Source organism: Bombus pascuorum, chromosome 6 (genome assembly GCF_905332965.1).
Source record: "Bombus pascuorum chromosome 6, iyBomPasc1.1, whole genome shotgun sequence".
NCBI classification, from domain to species: domain Eukaryota; kingdom Metazoa; phylum Arthropoda; class Insecta; order Hymenoptera; family Apidae; genus Bombus; species Bombus pascuorum.
This window is the reverse complement of record NC_083493.1, coordinates 15,600,351-15,626,343: the sequence shown is the minus strand read 5'-3', so window position 1 is coordinate 15,626,343 and position 25,993 is coordinate 15,600,351. Positions and strand designations below refer to the sequence as shown.

The 25,993-nt window shown below is 46.7% G+C and overlaps 1 protein-coding gene and 1 long non-coding RNA gene across 2 annotated transcripts in view; both read left to right on the top strand.

The window, feature by feature from the left end:
* LOC132908063 (dentin sialophosphoprotein) overlaps window positions 1-25,993 on the top strand; it is a 148,048-nt gene that overhangs the window by 63,094 nt on the left and 58,961 nt on the right. The window lies entirely within an intron of this gene.
* Window positions 258-25,993, top strand: part of LOC132907732 (uncharacterized) — a 36,689-nt gene continuing 10,953 nt past the window's right edge. The window contains exons 1-2 of the long non-coding RNA XR_009658259.1: window positions 258-349; window positions 9,625-9,664. This is a non-coding gene — a long non-coding RNA (uncharacterized LOC132907732). The remainder of the gene's footprint in view (window positions 350-9,624; window positions 9,665-25,993) is intronic.

Here is a 25,993-nt window from a genome sequence, read left to right as displayed (position 1 = left end):
GGTTATAACTTGTCGTTAGTAACAGGTGGTTTCGGCCGGTGCCACCTGTAATTACCGGTTGCGAGCAACCGATAACGATTAAGGCCGGCCAGGCCGGGTCAGCTGCGACCCTCTGCGACTTACCTGCATGCGAACGGTGACAAGATACAACGGCGCGGCGTGCACGCACGATCGCTCGCGACGATACGTCGTTAATCGAGATGTCGGCCTACGCGATACGACTTCTCGTTTGTAAAGCGCGGACGAACGACACGGCCGGGTGCACCTTGTGCCTTGTCGATCGTCTGCCAGTGCGCCGTGAACTTTTTTTTTCCAGTCGTCGATTGCGCTGCATGGAGGACACGCGTTGGTAAGTTCACGAGGATAGTAATTACTTTTTGCCGCGTTTCTTGTTCCGCGGAACGTCTTAATTCGATTAGGTAACCGGTTTGTAGATGGGCGTGCGAGAAGAATTTTTACGAGGAACAACTACCAAATTTTTGCTCCGTATGATTATGGATCGTCGTCAAATTACAAATTGCGTCTTGGTCGATTTGTACGTCGTTTGGATTACGATTAAACGTATCGTCGTGCGATTCATAGTAACCGTTAGACCGCGGATTTTTATGCGCTTGCGGGCAATTTGTAGAAAAGGAAGTGCGCAGAATGCACGCGCCACCACGTAGATCTTTCCAAGTTCTAGTTTGTAACCTACTTGTATTTAAAAAGATACGTATTTGCGTATCTAGAAGTTCCTTAGCTCTAAATTATCTCATCGGTGATATCGGTAATAGTATATGAAAACCCTACGATAACTTCTTTTCATATTTGCTTAATACGAAACCGCGTACCTTCGAACAAATTGCCATTGTTTCGTAACATCGAGTCAAGTTCTCATTTGTATCGCAAGAAAGTTTAAACGTTCGGTCAAAGTAGCACTTGTATGGTAGATTGGGGGCTGCAACAAGTATCTCGGAGCTTTTTCAGATTTTCTTTATGAAGCCCAAGGAAACGAAAACGGGGGTTGAAACACCCGCAATGCCGATCGCGTTAACGAAAAACTATATCGTCAGCCTAGCGTTAATTTTTCTTAAACACAAGAAAAAAAAAAAAAGGATATTTTAGATTGTAGGAAACTTTCGTTCATACCCTTGACAGTGGGATATGGAGCGAATAGCAGAGCGTGGAATTTTGGGAGAAATCGATTCGCTTAAAATCGACGAACGCGCGAGGGAGCATCGACGGTCACCGGCAAATTGGCAATATGTTGGCGAGTCATCGTTCATCGCGATTCACTCGTCGTGATTGTCTATTTATAGCTGCTGGTTCCCATCGATTCGCGAGCGTATCGCCAGACCGAAAGATATTCGTTTTTCCGTGAAAAACGTACAGGCGAGAACAGGTTGGTCACCGTGGGATTTACCGTTATCGTCATTTCGATTCGCGACGTTAGTCGTTTTAGGCATTTCCGATCGGAAGACGAGTCTCCGCCATCGTAGTCACTCGTCGTTTTACTGTTAGCCAATCGTATACAGTATACATAGTCATCAGGGAAAACAAAGGCTGCGGCGCCGACTACACTCATTGCGAATGATCGCCGCGACGTCGTCGCGGATACGTACTCCTCTGCATTCGTCTGGCTCCTTTTCTTACCGTTTCTCCGCGAGCGGAACTCCTTTTCCTCGAATTCTTCGAGGACTCGCGATCTCCCGGTTTTGCGCGTCCGCTCACGTACCGCTTTGTTGCGTGCTTTTCGTAGTCGTTCGAAGCGCCGATAGATGATCGATCGAAGGAAAGAGATCGACGCGATGGCTCCTCGTTTAACGTATAGATGGTGCGGAAGATAAACGGAATTTTATTGTTCGAGTAGCCAGGCGATCGCTAGACTGTGGATTCGCAATTGCGTATTTTGATAGACAGAACTGAAGAGACGGAGTCTACGTAGAAATTTTTGTTTCATCCTCGAAAGAATTGTATTTTATTCCATTTGTTGTATCGTAGACCTCGCCTTTCCGCTTAGGATGGCTCCCGGTTTACGCTGTTGTATCACGCAGCAAAAGTTGCAGAGTACTACACCGCTTTGGCTATTCTAATCTTCTACGTATATGCCATTTGACTTTTTTTAATTTTGCTCCTCAAACTTTATTATAAATCCATAAACATCCTAGCGATTAGCATCGAACGTCTGGAAGAAAGAAAATTAGTTATTTCCGTGAGGGTCACGAGAAACTTACATATGTCGACATAAATCTCAAAGAGACGCGTAAAGGATTGCAATATTCAGCACCTCTTTCGTTACTCTGTAATCGATCGATCGATAAAATCGATGAATGACTTCCGAGCAGCTGAAATATCGAGCAGCCGGTTCTGCGTGCGAAACTTGGATATTTCTTTACCTTTAAAATCCTTTGCGAATATTCGTAGCAGTGCAAAGGTCATCGGGGATAGCGGAAGTGGAAGCTGGTCTCCTGGCGTAGTTCTCGCACGATCAGTTTCCTACTGTTGGCCATTCTTCCGGAGAATCTGCATGACAAAGGCGGCTAAATTAACCGAACCTTTTATCACGACCATCTTTGTTCCCGCACTCTTTTCTTCTTTTCGTTTCGACCGTATCCTGCGCGAATTAATATCCAAAAATTATCATAATTTATTATCTCGCGTTGCACGAGGAGCACGGTGGACCCGTTCCGCCAACAGGCGTTTTGCGCTCTCGTATTTACATATTTATGCTCGATTCCTGAGAGACACGCGAAGAAAAAACAGCCTACCGTGGAGAAGAAACGCGGATGGCGAAACAGCAAGGAAGCGAGGACGGAAGGAAGGAAGGAAGGAAGGAAGGAAGGAAGGGAGAAAGGAAAGGAGGCTTAAGAATTCGAGGATGGTTTTACGCATCGTTTCTCTCACCTTCCATTCGCTGCAAACTAGAGGGTGTCTCTGAATAATTTACCAATCCCTTTTGCCTTAATTTCACGCGAAAGCTTTCTCCTCGCTTTTGTTTCGGTCGCCATTGCCTTCGTCTTCTTTTTCTCCAAGAGCTGGAAAGTTTGTTCGCGTCTACGCGAACGTACCGCTTAGGTCAGGGTCTCGCTACCTTTCTCCAACTGCCATGCTCTTTTACGACAGACAAATAATCCGCGAATCTACTCCCCGTATATGAAAAGGAATTTTAAAGAGATGGCTTAACAAAAAAGAAAGAGTATTTCAGCATGATTACCGTGTCGAAGCTTTCAGCTCTTATACGTTTGCGAGTTATCGAGTGTAAAATAGAAACTCGACACACTGTCCGATTAGAAGTATAGAGAATAGAATAGATAAACTTTATCTCATTTTCATTCCATTCGTTTATTTTTTGTTATCTCGAGTTCAATTTACGCGTAAGAAATATTCAACTATGTTGATTTTACATTTATGAGAGAAACGTAGACTGGATTTTTCGACCACCATACGTAAAAATTGCAAATTTCTACTCGATTTTAGCCTCACGAGATGCAACGTATAATCGCGATCTCGTGTTCCATTTACTTGGAAAGAAAACTTTCGCGATTCCAAGTTCGCGGCGATTAGGAATCGATGCGATTTAAGTGGTTATTTCATCACGTGGATGACGAACGCGTGTATGAAATAATGGTTTCGCCGAGTCGACCTTCTCGACGCTCGTCATCGAGCACTCTCTCGACGCGGAACCAAGGAACCGTGACCATAATTTTCAAGCTGCCAACAATGCTGATCATCGGCCGCCTTGAGAACGTTCCAGATACCTCGATCGAAAAGCCAACGTAAAATCTGTCTGTACGATCGTTTGGATTCGTCGCTTTGGTATGTTACGCGCGGAATGCGAGTTGTCTCGATAATTTCGTTAATTGGCTCGAGTTCGATCGTTGCGGAATCGAGTCCGAGGATTTCCTTATTTATACGAGATTTTTTTGCTCGTTCGTGCCCGTTCGCGAAACAATGCCTCCGCGAAGGCCGCCGGTTATGCAAACGCGTTTGCACTTTTTGCCACTGACGTTCGTGACGTTTCGCAGCGATGCCGCGAACTATTATGTAAAAATGGCCTTGGACGAGTGCAGAGGTTTAATTCACGCTTCGCGTCGCGTGGTAACACGTTACTGACCCGTTTCTCTCTTGCTTTTTTTTTCCTTTCGATAGCTTCTCGGCCTTTTTAGATACTTTCCAGTCTGTGCAATCGTGAAAACACGATTCAGCGCAGTCGATATTGTGCAAAGTTGGTGGTTTCCATGTAAGCCGTACATATATATTAACTTTCATAAACAATCGTACAGTTGATGAATGTGTAGTAACGGTTTTTTTCTTTTTTTTTTTTTAGTAACGATACAACGTATCGATAATTAGGAGCGGCACTCGTTACTTTTTTACCGGATCGAGAGATTATAAATGTAAATTACCTATCAAGTGGCATAGTACCTAACAATACGTTTTTGCTTTTCTTTTTTTAGACATACTGCTACTCGTATTTGATATTCTAATATCGCTGCTCGCATTAAACGTTGGAATTTTTCCTATCAATTCTTTATCTTTTTAATTTGATTTATTACGCGTAACGTTAGAGCGACATGATTTATATACAAAGTGTCGCAAGGCATGTACATTGTGACGATCATTTTTGCTCGAAACGACCAAGTATCCGGTGACTTATGAACAGAAATGTACGTATGACACCGTAGAGAATCGATCGTTTTAAACGATCATTCGTCTTCTATCGCCTGTCGCATGGTTGTTCGCGAGTAGCGATAGGCGTATCTATCGTTGCACGTTCAGCATAAGTGAAAACGTGCAGCGGATGGTGATATCCGCGTACACGTGGTTCGCGCGAGCCACGTGTGCTACGACGAAGCGGGTGCAGGTAACGCGTCATGACGTGATTCAGTGTACGCCACGAGACTGTGAGAAGAAACGTTCTCCCTCTGCCGAGGCGTCATTAGGCACAAGGCTAGAGTAAACGCGAGTCGTTGCACAAAGGCAGCCAGTGATGGAAAGCGAGGAAGAACGTTCGAGTAAGAGACAGAGAAAGGAGTAGCGCGTAGAGATAGCAGCGCACGGTATTGACAGCTCGTTTGCTAGCTGATAACGAGCTAGACAACGAGAAGGACGAACGCGTCCTATTTTTCCATCAGAAACTTTCGCTCTACCGTTCCTCGCTCTTCTTCGTTTTCCACTAAAATTTAGCGAGTGACTAAATCTTAGTTCGCTGAGCGATCGAGGTCTTCTTCTAATGGCATCTTACTTACATTTCTGTTCGTAAATGTCTTACCTCGGTTTATTTTATAATTTTTTAACGCGCCGTTCTACGATCTTGATGTTATTTTACGGCAATATTTTATCAACAAATAATACAGACTTAAGTAAATCAAAACGTACGTATAGGAGACATACGTAGGTATCAAGATGACAAAACGAAAGATTTCGGATGATTTCGTCGACCGTTTGTCCTTTTTTTCATCCAATCTATTCGATACGTTCGTTTCTTACGAGTCTGGTTCTTCCATACTTTTGATAAACGAGATTGATAAAGACGAGAGCAGAGAGGGATGCAAGCGTTCGGATGATTTTAGACTATGCGCTATGCTTTACTCGTCCTTGTAACAACTTTATCGATATTATTCGTTGATAAACGTCGCTTATATCGTCCAAAAGCAACACCGACAACGAATTCACGAGAGCAACTAGATTCGTAAGATGTTTAGGCAACGTCCGCAAACGCGTCAGTGCCCGGATACTTATATGGATTTAGACTAAGAATCCTAGATTCTTGGACGTCCTAGAACAGCTATTATAGTGGCGTGAAAGCTGAAAAAAGTTGAAAATTAATAGTTTAAAGATATGTTATCTCGTACTTTAAAACGCGTAATATGTTCTTGAAAGTTTCCTACGGCAAGTGTTTGAATATTTTTGCGAGTCACTGTGTAGATATATTAAAAAAAGAGACACGTGCGTTGAAGTCGATCCGCTGGTTCGCGACGGTGGATCGACACCACGAGCCTCGCGAAATGCCGAGGCCGCGTATCGAGTAACTCGCCACTCGGTTTTCTCGCGCACCGCTGACATCGAGAATTAATAACACGGAACGCAAGATCGCCAGGCTAACGTAAATGGCGAGAGAGGAGAGCGTTCTCCGTTCGATGCCGATGCTGGGATCCGTTCGAGCCACGTTTACATAAGGCGACTGTAGTCGAATCGACTAGGTCGTTCGATCAGAAATAGAAGAAACGGCTATTTCTGATCGAACGATCAAATGTCCTTTCAACTTGTTCGATACCGCGTTTACGCGCCTCCACCGAACCAGTCGTTCGAAAGAAAGTTCTGAACCAGATTTTCCAACAGGTTCTTTTCTTGGACAGGTGTAAGATCGGATATTTGGTTGAACAGCGAAGTTAGGAATTAAAGCATCGACCAGCGACACCGATCGACGCGGTCAAGCTCAAAGTCGTGCTTGTGCGTACGCATAGAAACACCTGGAATCTCGAGTTGCAAAAGTCGTTTATCGTAACGTATGAAACTTCCTTACGATCTTCGATTTCCTCGAGAGCGAAGCTCGGAACAGAAAAGGTTACTCAACGTTTTCCACTTAGTTTTGCACGTGCAATCTCAGCCTGGTCGATCGACCGCGTGATACGAACGTACGCAATTGCGACGATCCGACGATATTTGGTACGACGGCGTGCCTCTTGCGAAAATGCGCGAGAGACGATCGTTCGCCTGCACCAAGCCTAACGTTCGACTCTCGCTCGATCGACGAATCTCGTTGGATCGAATAAACGCGATATTAATCAAGCTGCAACGTTCCGCAGCAGCTAGAGCAGCACACCTGTTGCTGTAAGACGTCATTTCGACTACGTCCTGCTTTTTAATAGACGTCCGCGTCTTCGTGACAGGGGTGTGCTAGCCCCCCTTGTCATCCCTTCTAAAAGGTTACTCGTGAGCGAAGCGATCCAGCGAAAGGATACCATTTATCAATTGCGCGTCGAGGAAGCGACTCGTCTCGTTTCATCGCGATAGGATCCCTGTGATTCTCAGAGTCTGATCGTTATCGCAAAATTCGTAATTAGCGTCTCTCTTCTCACAGTCTAATTATTTTATATCGCCGGTGCACCATTATGCGGTGTATCGTATACAGCGTAACGATAAGCATCGAGACGCGGACGAACGTTATTGAAAACGCGGCTAAAAATTCAACGGAGAAATCCAGCGATAAGTACGGCAACCACGACCGCCACGTTGAAAATTGTAGCTCGCTCGTCCAGATTTAGAGACGCTGTCAGCCGTGGAAATGCAAACGTAGGAAGCAGCAACAGAATACAGCCACTTCTGGCACTTAGCGAAATTAGGCCCGCGAAAGTTTCGACGATTCGTCCGACGACAGCCGGAAACGAACTTCGCCGGAGCGGAACTTTCGTTTTACCTCGAACCACTCCCAAGGGAAAACGTTGCGAAAGGACCGGCTCTCGTTTTGCGCGGATCAGATCGAAACTGTGTTGTTCGTTTAAGGGAATTGCGTATACGACGAACGATCCACTGCGCCTCTTCCATCGGCGAAGCGGACGAAGTCGGTGGCGGACTGGCGAATTTCGTCAGCGGACGAAAGAGAACGCGATGGAAGCGTAGGTTTCGGCTACGAAGGTAGGGCTCGAGGAAATTGGAAAATTGCGCGAGATCTCGCGCGGGTAGTACCTAGGAAGCGACAAACGCTCGCGCTTCCTGGCACTTGGTGGAATTAGGCTTGCGAAACGCGCAGCCTACTTGAAATCAGCATAAACGAGCGTACCACTCTCGTCCCTCGGTTCTTCCTTCCGCCGAACCACGGTGGGGAGAGATATCTGTGGCATTGATGCGCGCGTGCCTAATGGGTGAAAATGCTTCAACGATCGATCCGTTTTCGTTAGAAATTTTCCGTCTCATTCTTTTTCTTTCTCTTCTTTTCTTCTTTGTTTTTGAAAATTCTCTGCAAGTTTGATCGTTCGATGTGGTAAAAGTATCGCGACTTTATTCGCGAGTTGGCCTATCTTAACGTACTATAATCGGAGAATTAATCGATAACGAAGACGGGTGAATTTCAGCGACGGTGGTCTTACCGGTAAACGTGAAATAACATATATACGTTGCTGTTCAAAAGCCATAGGACATTCTTTACCAGAGCTTCGATATTTAATAGAAATTACGAGCTTCGAATCGTATTCGCTTCGTAAATCGGCTTTCTTACTCTTGTAGAATGGAAAATATTTTCTTTGTCGTATAAAGTACCGAGTTAAACGAGACGTTCGTTTATAACCGTTAACGATTACCTACTACGTTTTACCTTTTTATTTCTTCCTTTTGCCGGTGCTTGTAGGATTATCAGACCGCGGATGTTGATACATTTCCAGGAAATTTAAAGGTGCAAAAATACACAGGATGAAAGAATACAGGAATCGCTGGAAATAAAGTTATAACGTTTAGAGGATGAAAGAAAAGGTTGTTTAGGTTCCATTTCCTTGGCTGTATTCATAAAAGCGTGAATATGCATAAAAATGCACGACGCAGTCATTGTGTATGGCACGAAAGGGTTCATGCTCGTTAATTAAGAAATAAGTAAATAATTTGCATACTCGTTAAAACGGGGGAACTCATCGGAATTTCACGCGTCCCCGACACACGCGAAAAATGCAACGCGTGTTAGTCGGTGGACGACAGGGTCACGGTATTGTTCTGGCGCTAGAACGTCGAGGGTTAGCGCAAGGGAACGCTATCGACGCGTCGCATCGCGGCTCGATGACAAGGCTACGCGAATACGGTTTCCTTTGCTAGAAAATTCCACGGTGAGCGATTCAGCCTGGTCGAGGCTTCTCTCGTCAAGGATTCGCGTGTCCTTGGCGCGTTTAATATTTTTTCACGCCAAGCGAGACTAATCCGCGAGTCTTCCAAGTTCTTCGATCTCGATCGATCTTTGTCGATCGTTTGTTAACGAGAGCCTTCGACGTAATAGCCGTACGTGCGTTACACGTTGCTTGCTGCGAGTAACGACTGCGTGCAATTTTTCTAATTAGTCCAGGAAAACGATAATTCTTCTTAATGAATCACGTTACGGAAGGAACGCATTAATTAGAGAAGAAGTTTCTTGGAATATAACTTTTGTTCGTTCGAACTCTCGTCTCTTCGAGAAAATCGAGTCTGTACGCGATTAATTGGATACGCGTATGCGCTGCGAGTTTTCCGATTCGATTTTCCCCGACGAGATACTTTAAACGTTTTATTCAAATTTATTACCGCTATTATTTCGCACGGAATGATCGTATCGTGGATCGAGTTTTGACATTTCCTCGAGCACGCGTGTACCGAAGGACGGGTGTTTCCTTGAAAACGAGGCTTCAAATTGCTACATCTCGTTCCACATTTTTGACACGAACTTCTCTACGTACAGTAACTTCCTGTTCCTTGTATCTACCGCGCGTCCTCGTATCTATCACAGCTCGTGTTCTATTCATCTCGTTAGACGCTATCGTCTTACGAGACGGGAAATTTTTCCGCAACGTTTTACGATTATTCGAAGATAATTTTAGTCGACACGTTACACGTTAATGTTACATATTATACCTCGCCTCGGCTCGACGATCTTTTAATAATACTCTTTCATTTTGATTTCCGTTGCAGGTATGTAACTACGTGATCGATGTCAACCAGTTACCTTTACGTAAGTAATCATGGTCACGGACGTGCTTTTTATCGATTGCTCCTCCCCCTCTTTCTTCCCTTCTTTCCCTGTCTCGCGCTACCAACGAGCTGTCGGAAGCTTTTTATCGTATCCGTTTATCAACGCGATAATTATATTCCACGATCTCCACTCTTTTGAACAAATCATATCGTTGCGCTTCTTGCCAACTTCTTTTTTCACTTTCGCAGCTATCGTTTCCTCCAACGATTACCGTGATATGCGAGCAGCATCGCGAAAGTGTTCGGACGCTTGCCACGGAGTCTTTTTTACGAGTACGTTACACGAGATTTTTTCAAGTTTTTTTAATATTCTAACGAGACAAAAAACTTCAACTTTGACTCGGTAAGATAACGAGACACGGAAGATGTTTCAACGGTTGATTACACTTCGATATCTCGGAAAATGTAAGATATTAGGAATTCAAATCTCATCCATCCGTCGAGTAGCTTGGAACGTGACGTAATTCGTTTCAGACGATTTTTCGATAAAATCAAACGACGATTTACTTTAGTTAATACGTACAATATTTCTTATCGATCCACCCTGTATCCTACGTTTCGATGTACAAGTTCGATTCCAAATTTTGCCGATACTAATCGTGTTAACTGCGCGTGAAAACACCATCTGTACGAGATACGGGACTTGGCGCGAAAGAAAGGGTTAATAAGCTTTGTGGGGTGGCCGAGACGTTGGTCGATGAGATCGTAAATCGGCACTCGTCGCATGGCCCGTCCATGGGGTATGCCGAGTCCCAAGAGGCGTGTACGAAAATAAAACTGGCCGTATTTCGTGCTAGCTCGACACGTCCTCCACGTGGGGCCAGTTTCCTCGCAGTCGGTCGAACGAACAGACGTTTCTTCGTCGTCCTTGCTCTTCTTTCGTCATCGATTCTCGATCGACGATCGTCGTCCGCGATCGGTGAATTTTAACGCGTGACCAATAGCGGACGGGTGGAGGAAGACGCCATGAAACGGAGGTCCAAGTGAGTTAATCGAGACGAAGACGATCGCTGCATGTTTCTAGTGTTTGCCGAAAGTTGTGCGAAACTCGGTTACTCGCGGTTCTCTTCGCGAAACTTCCCCAAACCTCTTGGCTTAAATCGACCGAGTTAACCGGGCAGAAGGGAACCGTACAAAAAGTTTATACCACGAATCAATTCCTGATTTCCATATTTTCACGCTTCTACGTAACACTCGGCATATTACGTGTATATAACGTATAATAATTTCTCACGTGATAACTTTGCACCGAGATGTTTCGCGTGTTCGTGTATATATACATTGCAGAAAGGAAATGTAGAAAATTGCTATTTTTAACTCTTGTGTAGACAACCGGAATGTTCTGCGGTAATTTTATTCTGATTTATTTCCAAAGGCCATAATTTCTCTTCCTATCACATTCTTCTGGTTTCTGTCATTCGTACGTATGTACGCGCGTTTACGTTGAAAAATGAAAATAATTGTTTCTGTTGTAACGATTTTAAGAGTTTTCTTACATGCGTCGGAATACAAATCCACGGAGCATTTTGTAGAACGAAACGATCGATCGTAGATTCCGATCAAACGTAGATTGTTCGTTCCGAAAAACTTTGTTCTCCGGCATCGAGTGTTTTCGTGAGATACGGTTGACGATTTCTGGAGAAGCGCAATCGCGCGTAAAGATCGTCGAATATCACGACCAAACGGAATTTGACGTGGACGCGATGGACCAAACGTTGGCAAGATACGGTACATAAAGACGCGCACTGTCAGACGGATAGCGCTCTTTTATTAAATACTTGACATTGTCGCTCGTTCCCTCTATCTTATTTGTACTTGATATAATGGCACATTACATAAAAGAACAAACGATCGTCATTTACTTTTACGTCAATTAGGAGCCAATTGACGTCAATTACGTCGAATTACTGTGTATTCAAACCGTCGAAACTCGGGCCTCGGATATCCAAATAACGTACAATTTTCAACCGAATTGGTAACAGAAAGTCTACTAATTTCGTTGCACGCCACAAACGTTCCTTCCGCTTCCTCAAAATCATCGTCATTTTTATTAGACGCAAATGGACCAATTTGCGACGAGGACGCAAACACGATTACGATATGTAAAAATTGTCTCGTTATTAACGTTAATAAACAAGTAGTTGCAAGATCTTTGTATTCTCTATAATTGTTCTTTAAATTTCTATTCGTACAATTGATCTAGTCAAAACTTGCTATGCGCGCGTACCCGGTTATTCGAAAAACCTTGTATAATTTTTTTCTCGTAATTAGTGTGCTAGAATTTAATCTAAAAGTTAATAACCTTTGGAAGACACAACGTTTGTTTCGAAATAATATTCGGTAATGTTTATTGAACGGAAACTACAGAACCTGACGTGTGCAAGAATCGTTGATTGTTGGACAGTTACTCTCAGACCAGACTAGGTAGTGACCCATGATCCCTTAAATCATTTGAGCCCCACTGTCTATACAGTAAGGGTATGACCTGTGTGAGTGTCCTGTTGAAATGCCTGCGTGGGTGTCTGTGTATGGGTACCTATCCCTAAGCGTGAAATATCGTTGTATTGCAACATAGTGACTCGACGTGAAAAGAATTTTGCGATATATTGGCAAAGACAGGAAAACAAGAAAAGACAGGAATAAAAGGATTAAAAAAGACTCTACGGGATAAACGAGTAGAACGAGGGTTTGATAGTAAACAACCGCGCGTCACGAAAAACCTGAAACTTCGTCGATCTTGATCTTTCTCGTCATCGAAACGAGATACCACGGATTCCATGAATTCCTGATCCGTTAACTCGATGAATCGAAAGAGAAGCAAAAGGAAGCTTCGCGCGGATAATCTCGTTCGCCTCTGATCTTCGTGGTCGCGCGCCTTCTATCGTCGCAGGCCGTGATACGTGGAACGATTTGACGAACGCGGCATCGATAGGGCGGCTGCCACGCGCATCGATAACGCTGATTTATTCGACGAGGTATACTTGGCACGGTACATTAATTACGATGCAGAGACGAAACGCAACCGGTTTACGCGAACGAAACTCGTCTTGATTCGAATCGAGACCAGAGCGTTCGGAACGCACGGTTATCCACACCTTGAACTACGCGGCTGCATCTGGCCGTGAGGTCGACACGCGAACACCGGGTATATCGCACGAGGTCGTAACCAGATTACGTCTATAAATCACGATAATGATAGAGGTTTGTGCCGCGTGACAGTGCGCACCAGGCATAAGACGATCGCTATTAAAAATTATCGAGGTCGTGGCGCTAATTTGCAAGACCACCCTTCAATTTTCGCCAAGCATCGTCGCGTGCTGGCTCGGCTGTTGCGGCAAGTAAGCGCCATTTCGCTGATCGGGGCCTTCTTGCGAAGTATCGAGCTAGTATCGACGATGACATTTTACGATTTATATTAATCGCTACCAATATCGACGACCAGTCGACGATGACCAAATGGAAAATAAATTAAGCGCAAGACGCGGAGCCACAGATACACGGGGAAAACCGATAACGGCGCTCGAGTTTGTTGGTAGTTAAACGCGTTAGCCGATCGATCATTGTTGGCCCGATTTCTCGGTGGTCCGCGATGCGAGCAAAGGGAACCGACGAACCACGGTTAATTACGTCCGTGGAAAAGAGGAAACCGTTGGAGCGATTTCAGCGAGGAAAAGAGATCGTTGATTAGCTACGTGTTCCGCCACCAATTAATTAACACCGACAAAGTCGCTGCTTAACGCGGCGATTCGAAAATTTCGTAATAACAACGTCGAACGGATAATTCGACAAAGATGAAAACGAGGCTTTTTCTCTTTCGTGAATGAACAAAGATAGAGCGTGCGTTTCCAAAATCTCGGATTTCCGGTAAAAGAAACGATATCGACCGCGAGATTAGCTTAATCTAATCGGTCCGTGACCATCCAGCGAACGTGACACTTTTATCTGCTGACGCGCGACCGTGGAGAAATCGGTTGGCGATTGGGAGGGGTTACGCTTGGCTACGTAGTTTCCCAGGGAAATGGGAATATTATTTGGATTCTACTGGCTGACTCGATCGTAAGAAAGGATTGTGTCGTTGGTATCTGTAAAACGATCATAGCACCTTCCTATTTTTAGCTTCAGTTTCGTATTAAAACGTTGGTCGTTGGTCGCAAAGCGAGACGAAAATCAGAGAACCAGGGAAAATGTACTTGTCGCGTTGTTTCCTGCGGTCTCCTATCTTTCGTAATCGACTACCGTACAAGCTTCCTGTTCCTTCGAACAAAAGCGACCAGCATCGAAACTCGACAATCACGTTTCCCCTTCTCTGCAGCTTCTATCGCTTCGAAAAATAAGACCCACGCTCGTGAGAGACGGGCACGTAGACAAGGGCTGATCGAGAGTTCCTCGGCAAGACTCGCTTCTTTTTCGAACACACGAGTCCACCTGTCGGAGGAATGTAGGTCGCGTGACTGTCGTCTCATCCACGCGTATTATTGTTTCGTCCCGTTCCCTTTCCACCTTCCGTCGCGCGTCTTCTTCCAACTTTGTCCCTTTGTTCCTTATCCACCGATGTACGAATCGTCCGTCAATACGGCTATGAGAGACAAGAAGAGACAACGCGATACTTTCATCTTTGTTTTCCTATGATTCGTCCACTCAGTTTCGTGAAACTGAGATTGAAATATCTCTGAAACCAAGTATTTTCAGATGCAAGTGGTAATTTACGCTGCTGGTGCACCGATCTATTCTGAGCGAGTTATTATATACGTTGCATCGATCGGTGCGTAAAAAAGTTTTCTAACTCCGTTCGAAAAAATAGAGGGGACGAAGCGAACGTATATACCAGATCGTGTGTCATTGGAGATGAATCAACGTTGCCTGGTGAATTTCTTTTTCATCTTCTACCGTATCGGAGCTATAATTTTCGTAGGATACCTTGTACAAAAGGCAATGTAAAAGTTCCTCTCTCGTTTCTCTTGAAAAATCTGCCATTTATACGAGAAAAACGCTGTAAACTGACGGCGTGAACGTGCCGCGTATTCCGCTACGGTGGAACTCTGAACGGAAGTTTATCCGAATTCGTCTAGGCACAAACGGTTCGCGTAATCGAGAAATTTTCCTCGCTACCTATTACGTATTTTTCGCTTACGTAATAGCAAAAGTTCAGTTAATAGAGCATTGACTAAAATTTCGTTTCGGTAAGTGGAGTTCAGACAAATGGACTTGTGCTGCGCCCGCTCGTGTTCCGCTACCGATCTGTCGGTTAGAACGCACGCGAGCTCGCGGTTGCACGAATCGAAAGGAGGAAGTGGCCGTCGATCACACGGAGCTTTCGAGCGGAGCCGAGGATCGATGCGTCGCGTGGCGACTCGAACGGGTCGCAGCGACGAGACAGGTCGAAAAGCGTTCTCGATCCCTCGCTGAAGGATATCGTGTTCTCATCTGGCTAAACGCTCCGGGTGTTCCATTTCGAAGAATGGAACGCCGCGGTGAAAAACTCACGAGAAGAATTAGCCACGACTGGATGTCGAGCCGCATTCATCCACCCACGTATTTACTACGTGGAAGCCGTTGGAGCGGGGCCGTTGGCTGGCACAAGCGAGGGAAATGATAAAGGGAGGAACCTGGCGATGAGAGAGGGGCGAGGGAGAGAAGGGGCCAGGGGAAAGAAGAAGCGAGGGAGATAGAGACCGTCGAGAATCATCGGACCGTGGCACAATGGCCGCTTGAATGGAACGAAGGGCCACGAAAAGATTCGAGGAATGCTCGCGGCGTTCACCAGGGGATTTCACGGGCCGAAAAACCTGACCCGGTCCTCCTCCGTCGTTCGTCGTTTTCACGCGCTTCTAGTCGAGCCACCCGCTCGTCGGATAACGTCTCGCGCGGCGACACCTGCGATAATAGTTGCGATCAGCGATGGGACCTGAAACGCTTTGAATCGCTTCGAATCGACGTACGTACGCCAGCCATCTGGAAACCACGTCGATTAACTCTGTGAATTGGAATGCAGAGAGAAACGTCAATTACGAGGACCGTTTCTTAAAGATTCGTCTTGCCCGTCTCTTCGTGCTAAATCGATTTGCGAAAGTAACATTCGTCTTTCGAGTCGAACGTTAATTTCGTGTTCGTGAAATTGACAGCTGCGTAAAAAGTGGAGTCAGTCGATCGGTGTGGTTTCCGAGCGGTATCTTGGCGAGGGTCGCCGTAACTGTTCGAACGATCTCGCGGGTCATTACAAATACATAGGAAAGAGTAAACGGGGGTGCGAGTTGATTTCGATCAGTTTTGATGGAAAAATAACGGCGCGGCCACGAAGGTTGATTTTTGCAGATGACGGTTAAAAACTGACGATGACTCGGCCCCACTGTTTTTGATCAAACTTCGTAATAAAGCCGCGTTCCCCCGTTGCGGTGACCCGCGTCGCTATTTTTCGATTCCCTTCTTCGATTTCCCGGAACATCGTCGTTTAGTCCATCATCCGCCAGAAAGAGAGAAAAAGAGAGAGAGAGAGAAACAGAACCTCGATCATTTTTCCGCTGCGTTTTGCGGTCGTCGCGCGATTGAAAGTTGCGGAGAATAATGCCGTTCGTTTCTTTATAAAGGATCGGCCGGACGTCGGTTCGTTCTCCATTTCCACGCCCTTTTGTCGAAACGAGTGCCGAGCTCTGGCGTACCTATCGATTCGATTTCACGCTTGTCCGCGGTGGACGCCGCAATTATCCGTGTCACGTCGGTTTCCTGTTCCAACCAGGCAACCAGATACGACGTAAAGAGACATTCGTCCCGAAGGAGCGGTTTCGGCGCGTCTCGAACGGACAGCTGTTTCCAGAGCTCGCGACGAGCATCTGCGAAGCCCGGGGCGCGCTCAATAGCGGGACGCGTGCTTGTTAACACCACGGACGTGGAAACAGGAGGAAAGGAAACGTTCGCTTTCCTTCTTCTTCGTTTTTTACGTCAGATCCTGCCATATGGTCGGGGTATACAAGATGATCGATCGATCCATCGATCGACGAAGGACGGATCGTTTCGTCCTTTCGTCCATGAGTTTCTTCGACGACTCGTCGCTGAGTGTTGCGTGTCGTTTGAAATGAAAAGCGGTGAAAGATTTTCAGCCTTTTGACAAACAAATTGTGGTTTGAAATTCGAAAGCGTACTAGAAAATATAGAGCGTTTGCTGCTGTTTGTATAAACGTAAACTTGAATTTCAGTTACTTAACGATAGAACACAATCGACATCTGCACCTTCTATTTAATTACGTTATTCGTACAAGATTTTATAGGAAATTCCTACGTATCTCTAGTAATTGCGAACGTTCGACTAGTTTGGTAGTTTCGACGTTAAATTGACGCAGCTTCAGCGAACGAGGCTTCTGCAATTTGTAATTGTTTCGACGCTGCGCGTTACGTTTCTTCTCTTCGTTGACGCGTCTGTTGCCATTACGAAAGAACCGTTATTTTCTCTAAACGATTAAAGAAACGATCGGAGAGAACGCGATTCGGATTTCAGTACCTTGGAATCTTCGAGGTCTTTGAAAATGTAGCGCCGTTCGATGTTGAGATCATCGCGTCGCCGGCGATCGCCGTTTCTCGTTAGCTGTTACAATCTTTTGCCCATTAACGACATTCCCGCATTTATCTTAACGATTGAGAAAAGAGGCGAGAATTACGGCGCGTAATTTCTAGCTGGCAAGTTTTCCGTGAGACGCGACGTGAAACGCAGCGGGCTGGTCGTTTCCCGAAGCAATTTGCACCGTATGAAACAGGCGCATCCCGCGACGGGATTATCAGCGAATCATCGGGAATATTCCAAGACGGAACGCGCTCGTTTCTGGCGCGATCCCAGCCAACAGCGCGATCTTATCTGCTTGCATAAAATTCCTCGTAATCGGGAGGCTCGTCTCGTTCTCGAAAGGCGATTTGCCGTCTGTGCTGTGCGCCAAGCGACACAACTTGTAGTTTTACGCCAACTTGTCGCAAAACAGACAGCAGAACGTAATACGTACAGTTACTCGCTTTAAACTTCGTTGATTCGTGTGTCTGCAAATTTTTCAGATACTCTTTCCGTTGCTTCGTAGTCGCTTCGTAAGAGTAGCGTCTTATTCCGTCGCGAGTTATCAGCGAAAAGATAATCAAACTTTCGAGTCTCGAAGCTGCTCTCTTGGGGATTAGAAAAACTAAACTTTTTCACGCGTATGTCCTTTCCGCGCTAAATTAAAATTGCGATTCCGCTTCTCCGACCTTCGTCTTCTTCGTAAAGATATAGAAACGCGTCGAGTTCGGTCCAGTTACGAGACGCGGTTGTATCGAGGTAACACCGTAGAAAGTTTGAGAAAGGAAAAGGAAGGAAAGAAAAGGAAAGCGAGGGCGAAAACACCACGAGATCCCTATGACGGATGTATCAGGGTGTTTAAAGATGGCGGGCCCCGATGTTTACAGCGTCGTGGGTAACTTCCCCTCCTTGTTTCGCTTCTTCCGGCTGGTCGTGTATACGCCGCGTCGGTGAATTCAGCTTCTACCTGAGCTTAGACTCGTCGATAGCGAGAAAGAGATAGAAAGCGCCGAGACGGCAGGAGGCTGCTGGCCCCGTGTACACCACACGGAGGGCCTCGTAAACGCGTACGCGTGTGCGCACTAGCACACTCAGCGAAGGAAACGCGCTCTCGCTCGTCCACACAGCTGTGCACCGCTGCGTTCCGTGTGTTGCTGGTGGCTGCATCAGCTGTCGGCCTTGGTAGGGTGCAATTACCCCGGCAGAGCAGCGACGAAGAGAAGAAGACGACGACCGGGAGGAACGATCCGAGCGAGTTAGCCGCGGGACAGAAGGAGAGAGAACGGATACGAGGAGAGCTCGAGCGCGGCGAGTCCGCGGCAGCGGGCTTCGAACCCAGGATATGGACCTGACTGCTCGTCTATCCGTCCCGTTCTCGCGTCCTCCTCCTCTATACACCTCTTTCCTTCTCGGCTCTCTCCTTATCTTTCACTCCACCAGCCTTCGTTCTGGCCGCGCGTGCATCGCGAACCAGGCACCCCACCTCCAAGCACGCTCTCTTCTCTAGAATGGGATAGGACTACCAAGGAGTCGAACGATCGTCCGCGTGCGAATTCAAGGATCGTTCTGCCGTTCCGGGGCTTTCAGCCACGGCACACCGAACCTTCGTCTATTTCCCAGCGATCGAAACATCTATTTAGACAGGGTTTAATTGGTTTGAGGTCCGCGCGAGGAATCGACTTACACGCGTGTCTGAAAGAAAGCAGACAAGTTTGTAGAAACTCGCGAGCCTCTCGGAAGTCGGATCGATCGATTTTATCCGTTGGTCGTTTCTTCGTCCCGTCGCTTCGTCTCAGAAGGATGACATAAACGACGGTAAATTCTAAGATTTCCAAGGCACGTTACGAAAACCGTGTTCGTAGCATCTTTGGGGTTACCACATCGATGCTTTCGAGTTTCGATTTATGGACTTTGATCGGATGCGACTCCCAGCTGTTTGTATTTCTTACTTATCCTCGTTTACGAGTTTTCCGTGACGTAATTTGATTACCTTCGCGGAGGACGCTCGATACGATGTTCTGTTTTATCGGATTACGAGTTTCGTTTCGATAGCGTGAAATTTTTGTCAACAACGCGAAAACTGGCCCGGTACGACCCAGCGGAAAACATTCTCCTCCTTCGATTTACTTTTAACTCGCCTATGAAACGCCTTTGAATCTTCCGCAACAATATTCAAGTAAAGATGGATATGGCAAGTGCGTGGATTCCCAGGAAGTCCATGACCGTTTCCCTAGCGCGCTATCGCCGTTCTCCGCGGCTCTTAACCTCGGTTAACGTCACCGCGGGTCATGTCGGGGTCAGCTGGCCACGCATACGCAGGCACGCGCGGGTTAAGGAACCCTCGCACGCGAGTCGCCGGAAATGGAAATGGAAAGGGAGAGAGAACGGTCGCATCGACGCCAGCTCGAATCGGGGTTGAACCGCGTACTCTCGGCGCACGAATCGCGTCCCCGGGGGCGCAGACGCGCGCACCGCTTCCGTCACCACCCATTCCCGTTCCGACCGTTCGAACCAACAACCGGCGCTCGTTACCGCCGGGATTCGCCACGCAGCAACGCGTATCCGCTGCGCCTCGTTCCAGATCTCGCCACGACCTCGCCGGAATCAGCGAAGCAAACGTTGAATGCGAGAAGATTCAGCGAGGACCGGAATCGACGAGAAGGCGATGCGACTCGCCGTATCTCTCTTGCCTCGTGGTGCAAAAAAAAAAGAAAAAATAACGCGATCGTTCGTGTCGTTTGATAAAATTTATAGAGTCCTTCCTTGTTTCTCGTGACGTTCCGAAGAGCGGGAGCGCCGTCGTTTCACGTTGCTTAATAAATTTTCAACAGTTTCTTCTTCGCGAGACGGTAAAATTATATTTCGGAGAACGCGGTCGAGGTGAATGGTGGACGACAGATAATACGCGATCGAATTTTATTCGGTTACGGCGTCCGATTTTCAGGGATAGCGAGTGGCCTTTGACACGGCAAACCAACGCGGTTAATTCACGGTGTAACACCGCGTACGCGATACGTATAACGTTGTGCTTACCGATGGATCGTAGCTAATTACCAATTGCACGTAACGCAACGTGGCTCTTGCCTATTTGCTCTTTTCTCTGTTCCGAGTCTCGCCAACGATCGGGCTCTCGATAACTTTGGATGTTTAATTCGAGTTACGTACGTGCTACGTTAAATCGTGTCAAAGTGTTAAAGATCTAACCTAGAAAAGCTCGTATAATTGGAACCGCGTTGCTTCTGCGCTCGGCTATGTATGTCTAAAACAAAATTCACTGGTGTTTGGGAAAGTGGCTGAAACCTGTTCCTAGTTGCATGGCCGGCCGCGAAGGAGCCCACGACGTTCCTTCTAGACCCGGACGGCGCATCTTCGACGGTTCTTTCTACGTCTCGCGATTCTTCCTCGAGAATCGAGCCTCGAAGAGTGGTTTTCGGTCTACACCCTTCCACAAGTGGATTACCGACTTTCCCGCAAATTCATATTTTTGAAAATGTACATAGAATCTGGATAGAAACTTGTTTCGTCCATCAAGTATCATAGAAAGCGCTATCCTTTGGATATTTCGTGTATTTTTTCGTATTACGCGCGTTCCGTGCAATTTTGCACTTTCAAATTTCCTACAAGTGCTTCTTACGTTCAACGTGACGTTGCCTTTCCACCAAATATCCGCGAGTATTAAAATTAAAACGGATCGACGGAAACCGCAAAACCGTGCTTCATCGTTGATCTAACTTTGAGCGAAACGCGTTGCAGACGCTTGCTCGAAGTTTCCCTGCAATTTTTATTTTTCGTCTCGCGTCAGTCTTCTCGTCGCGTTTCACGGCTTCGTAATCCTTCTGTTTTTCACTCTGTCGCCGAAAGGTTTTCTCGACGCGTTCGTTTCGGCGGAACTGCGCGATCCATTATTCATATCAGCAGCGGGACAGAAATACGGCTCGTTCGGATTCTCGCGGCGCGGAAAGGTAGAAAATACGCGATAATCCTTTCCGGACGATTCTCCGGGAAATGGACGAACCTCTTAGCCGTACGTCGTGTTATTCGTAGATCCAATGCGGTGGATGAAGCACAACCGTATTTCCTACGATGTTTAATATTTTATTGACCGGGTGTTTTTATCGCGAGCGGTGATTCTTTTCGAGTCGTATCGCTTATATAAATTATCGTTGATATAAAAATTTCGTATTTCTATAACTGAATCTTACGCGTGTACAGGCGACACCGAAGCTTTTGGTATGGCGATTCCAAAGCAGCGTGTACAGTGTACTTTCTGGAAATAGATGCGTACGCGACGGAATATCTAGCTTTCGAATCGCCGTTTGCAAATCTCTTCTCGATACCAACGTTCGATTGAATACAAATATCGATCGACCTTGATACGTTCTGGTATATACGTTTCGCAAAAACAGCTACCTTGACCAAATCTCGTCACCGATTTTCAAACTTTTCGTCGAAACGAAACGCCCGTTGATCGTACAACTTAAGATCGATACGCGTAAGAAGTAATCGTCGTTGGTCGAGCGATAGCAGGATGTCCGTCGCAGGAAGTCCAACGACGATTCGCTCGAGGCAGAGGCGACGGTGTTTCCGCGTCTGCGTGTGCACTGTGCATCTCGCGTGTAGAGACGGGGTTGCACGTGCGCGTTGCATAGATCGCGAGGAGAGCGTGTGGTGTGCGTGGCTGTATCTGTGTGAATCGTCTGTGAAAATGGTCGTCTGTGTAAATGGTGTGTGTAAACGTGTCGGTACCGACTGCTCGGCCCGTCTGCCTGTTCTCGGCTGGCCGTGCCACTCCGCGCTCACACAAGGAAGCCCTCTGTGTGGGTCTAGAATGTGTCCTTGGCTGAGGTGCGTTGACCTTCTTGCCGTAGCCGCGTGCTGGACTCCAGACTTCTACTTAGAGAGGGCTAAATCTCCATCCGGAGAGCCTGGACCTTCCTCGTCCTCCCCCGCCGCTCTCTGCCTTCCATCGGGCGAGCTCGACCCGCAGATTCGCTCGCGAAACTTTGACTTCTCCACCAGCTTTCCTCTCCGTCCTTCGTCGCCCCGTTCCACGACTCTCCGTCCTTCCTCTCTTTGCCCGCTGTACGCGTCACACAGCATGTTTTCTGTGTTTCCGATTTTCGATAAGCACGAACTGTGAACGAAAACGTAACAAAGGTGCGGCCTAACGCGAGAAGGCGGTCAGATTTTTGAAGGGACTTTCTCGTAGTTTCTATAGATAGTGTGGCGTGTCACGCGGTTCGAGCGTATCGTTGTTCATCGTTGCGAGGATAGTTGGTTTCCGCGAGAAACATATGGAGACGCGTGGAATCGTGACCTTTCGGAGCAACGCACGCGAAGCACTCCTTGCATCGTTTCACCACGCTAGACTGTGGCGTACTCGCGTAAGCGCGTTCCCTCGCTAAACAGGTACCGTCGATGGGCCTCGATGCCACGAGATATACACGGTGCTCCCACAAAACAGCGTCTTTCGTTTCGTAACCCAAGTAGCCTGTATTATTTCCGTACACCAGATACAGAGCGACAGTTTGACACGCTTTGATAAATGTAAATACGTCCAGTGGCTACGAAAGATACTTGCACACCGTTGTATTCGACACAACATTTACCTACCGACGAACTAGATCCAGGTATATCCAATTTCGTACCCTTCGATGTTGCTTTCGTGTAACCACGAGCGTTTGGTACTAAGAAAATGAAATGTACAGAAGCTGATAAAAAAATGCTTCATATCGGAGAATAACGGTATACGCGGCTGTGAAAGATAAGTGAGTTTAGTGGCCGTTATACGCTTAGAATTCCAACGTTTCAAACGTTTTTCACAGAAATTTATTTAGAAATCGAAGAAATATCCAACATATGGGAACAACTCTATGACGTATATTCTACGAAGGTAAAAAATCATTTAATAAAGAGAGGAAACGAGTTGCCGGCATAGGGGTTAGGTTAACGCAACTAATCTCTCCTTCCTTTTATCAATCTCTATAAACGGTACCTGCCAAAGACCAGGAGAAAAGTCACGGAGACGAACGATCCATCTTCGTAGCACCCAGCAAACTGCTGCTAGAGGTGATACGGTGGATCGAGTTTGAGAGGCAATGAATATGCAGGAGCAGCGAGTGTACAGGTAGGTGCGCACAGAGGCGCGTGCATAGGCACGCCTAGTTGCAGCGAACCTGTGACAGCGGTTCCACGCGCGGGCACGTACCTAACAGGCTGGCGGATAATCGATAAGCTCGGGCATGCCATCGCAGTTATGCGTGCGAAATATCTCGGTTTTTTCGTCGCGGCTCGACAGAGATCGCACGCGCGATCGATCCTACTCGACCGTTGGAGGCGAGGCGAGAGGTGTGCCGATCGAAGGGAAACCGAATCAGGGAAAACGAACGAGCTATAGTCGTCGTGAGAACGAGTAGCTGTGTAGAAACTGTCGTTACGTAGACCGACGGCAATGACGTATCTTGCGGATAAAGATAACGCTCGGTTATGAAAATGAGTCGTCGATGTGCAGAGTTCGTAAGTCGCGTCTCGACCAACTCGAGAGATCTGGTCGAACGACGAGTAATCTCGTAATTTGGAGAGCTCTGGACGCTAAAATTTCGTGCGGTGGAGCAGAGTTCCTTCGCTGTTCGTTGCTAATCAACTAAAAACCTATCCGGACCCGTTCGCGACGTGCTCGCGACGACTCGCCCGATGAAATAGGTGTTCGCTGATTAACATTCTCGCGAACTTGATCGCCGACGAGCAAAAGCGAAACGAGCTTGTCACTAATGACTCGACTCGTGGGACAAGAAGCGGTCTAACGCCTAATCGACCACGGGGAACTTTCGACGGGCATTTCTTGCGCGTGCATACATCCGTATATGCTGTGTCGACAGCCGCGAGCGGCGTATGTTATTTATCGTGCCGGAAATGTACGTGGACGCGCGAAAAGGAAGGTCGATCCGCGTAACGAACGAACCAGCGCCGACCATGTTTCGTCTCCGTGGTCGACGCTGCTCGTGACGCGACGCGTATACTCGCGGAATTTTAAAGCGGCTGTCCGAACGATCGAAAGTCGCAACTTTTGTCTTTTTCTGTTGAGAAAGGTAGAAGCTCGAAATCCGAATATTACGACCCTATTAGTCAGCGACCAAACGATCGACCCGGCGTTAATTTCACATTCGTGATAACGCGCCGACTCGAGCACGGTTGCCGACCCGATAACGCTAATTTTACCTCTTTCAACCTTTACCTTATTTCTGTCTTCGCTTCGCGCTTCCACTTTTATGAAGATAGACCTCGTACTCCTCGCGGCTAATCGGCCAGTTTCGCATTCGATTTTTAAAGAAGAAAACGAAAATACAGGTAAACGATACGTACGGTGCACGGTGTACACGGACTCTAAATTCTATTCTATAAGTAAGTTTCTTATTTATTTTCGCGCGTGGAATAGCCGCCTGCCGATCGTTTACTCGTATCCAGATTAACTTTCTCCTTATTTTTTTCGCAAGGAATCGCTACCTGCAGGTACGCGTTACTCGACCGAACTCCGTGTAATTCGTAGAACGGTTCCATATCCAACGCGGAGATATTACGACAGCGCGATGCAGCGCAACGCGACTCGGCGTATGAGACGGCATAACGTTGGACGCGGTGCGTTATCGCGTGACCCTTCGCATCTCTTTGCCGGCTTTCGAAGTAACGGACGCGCGTTGCATAATTTATCGGGCGCAAGATCTCTCGAACGAAGCTAGCCGATGCACGCCGCGAAATTAACGCGACGTAGTTCACCTTGGACTCGTGCCTCTCGAACGCCAGCCTTCCATAAAGGTGCAATTTCCTATGAGCGTTAGACACGAGCGTTTTAGATAGACGCGCGCGTTCGCCGCTTTTCGCTACACGCACCATTCAACGCGAATGGTATTTTGTATGCCTGTGTGTGTGTCAAATGCACGCGTCTGAACGTACACGGTAGCTCGCGAAAGTATCGAAACACTTGTAGAAACCTCTTGCGAATACATTATGCATATTATACGGAACATTTGGAAATTTCATTAGCATTGTAACGACGAAACGCGTGCATCGCGCGTGCGTGTATTTCACGTAAATTTAACGTTAATGGTTTTAAATTTCATCGTTATCCAGTGTTTGTCACTTGTAGTACTAAACATTCCATATATCGAGTAATTAACGCCGTTGTATCGAGTAAAGACCGCGATAAGTGTTCTAATACGTGGACGAACGATTAATTCAACGATACCGCCGTAAACGAATGTACAGGGTGTAACCGAACATGCGGCACCAGTTTTCCGTTTTGATTTTGCGTTATTCGATTGTCTGGTCGGAAGATGCTCGAGACGACGAAATTCTGGAATTTGTCTGTTCTATTCCGAACCTTGGTATTTCGACGTTTTCGATAAGTGTCGCCTACACGATCGAGTCGTTATATCTGAGAAACGACGACCGATAGAGCATACGCGTTTGTACGAACTTCTTCTCGTCGCTCTTAAATTTACCTAAATTCGACTCTCGAAGTGGGTCCTGCGTGTTCCTTTACACCCTGTGGAGAGACAAAAACAAAAGAAACAGGTAAAACGTATCTAAACGCAGAGTATCTCTGGAAGGCTCGCGATATCCGAATATTAATAGAAGCAACTGTGCTTATGAACGTACGTACCTATGTTTGATATTGACGCAACGTTCGAAAATCGCTGATAGAAAAACAGGAACAAGCTTCTGTGTACCGATATAAATACATAATACCGAGGCTTATAGAAAACCGAGTTTCAACGAGGT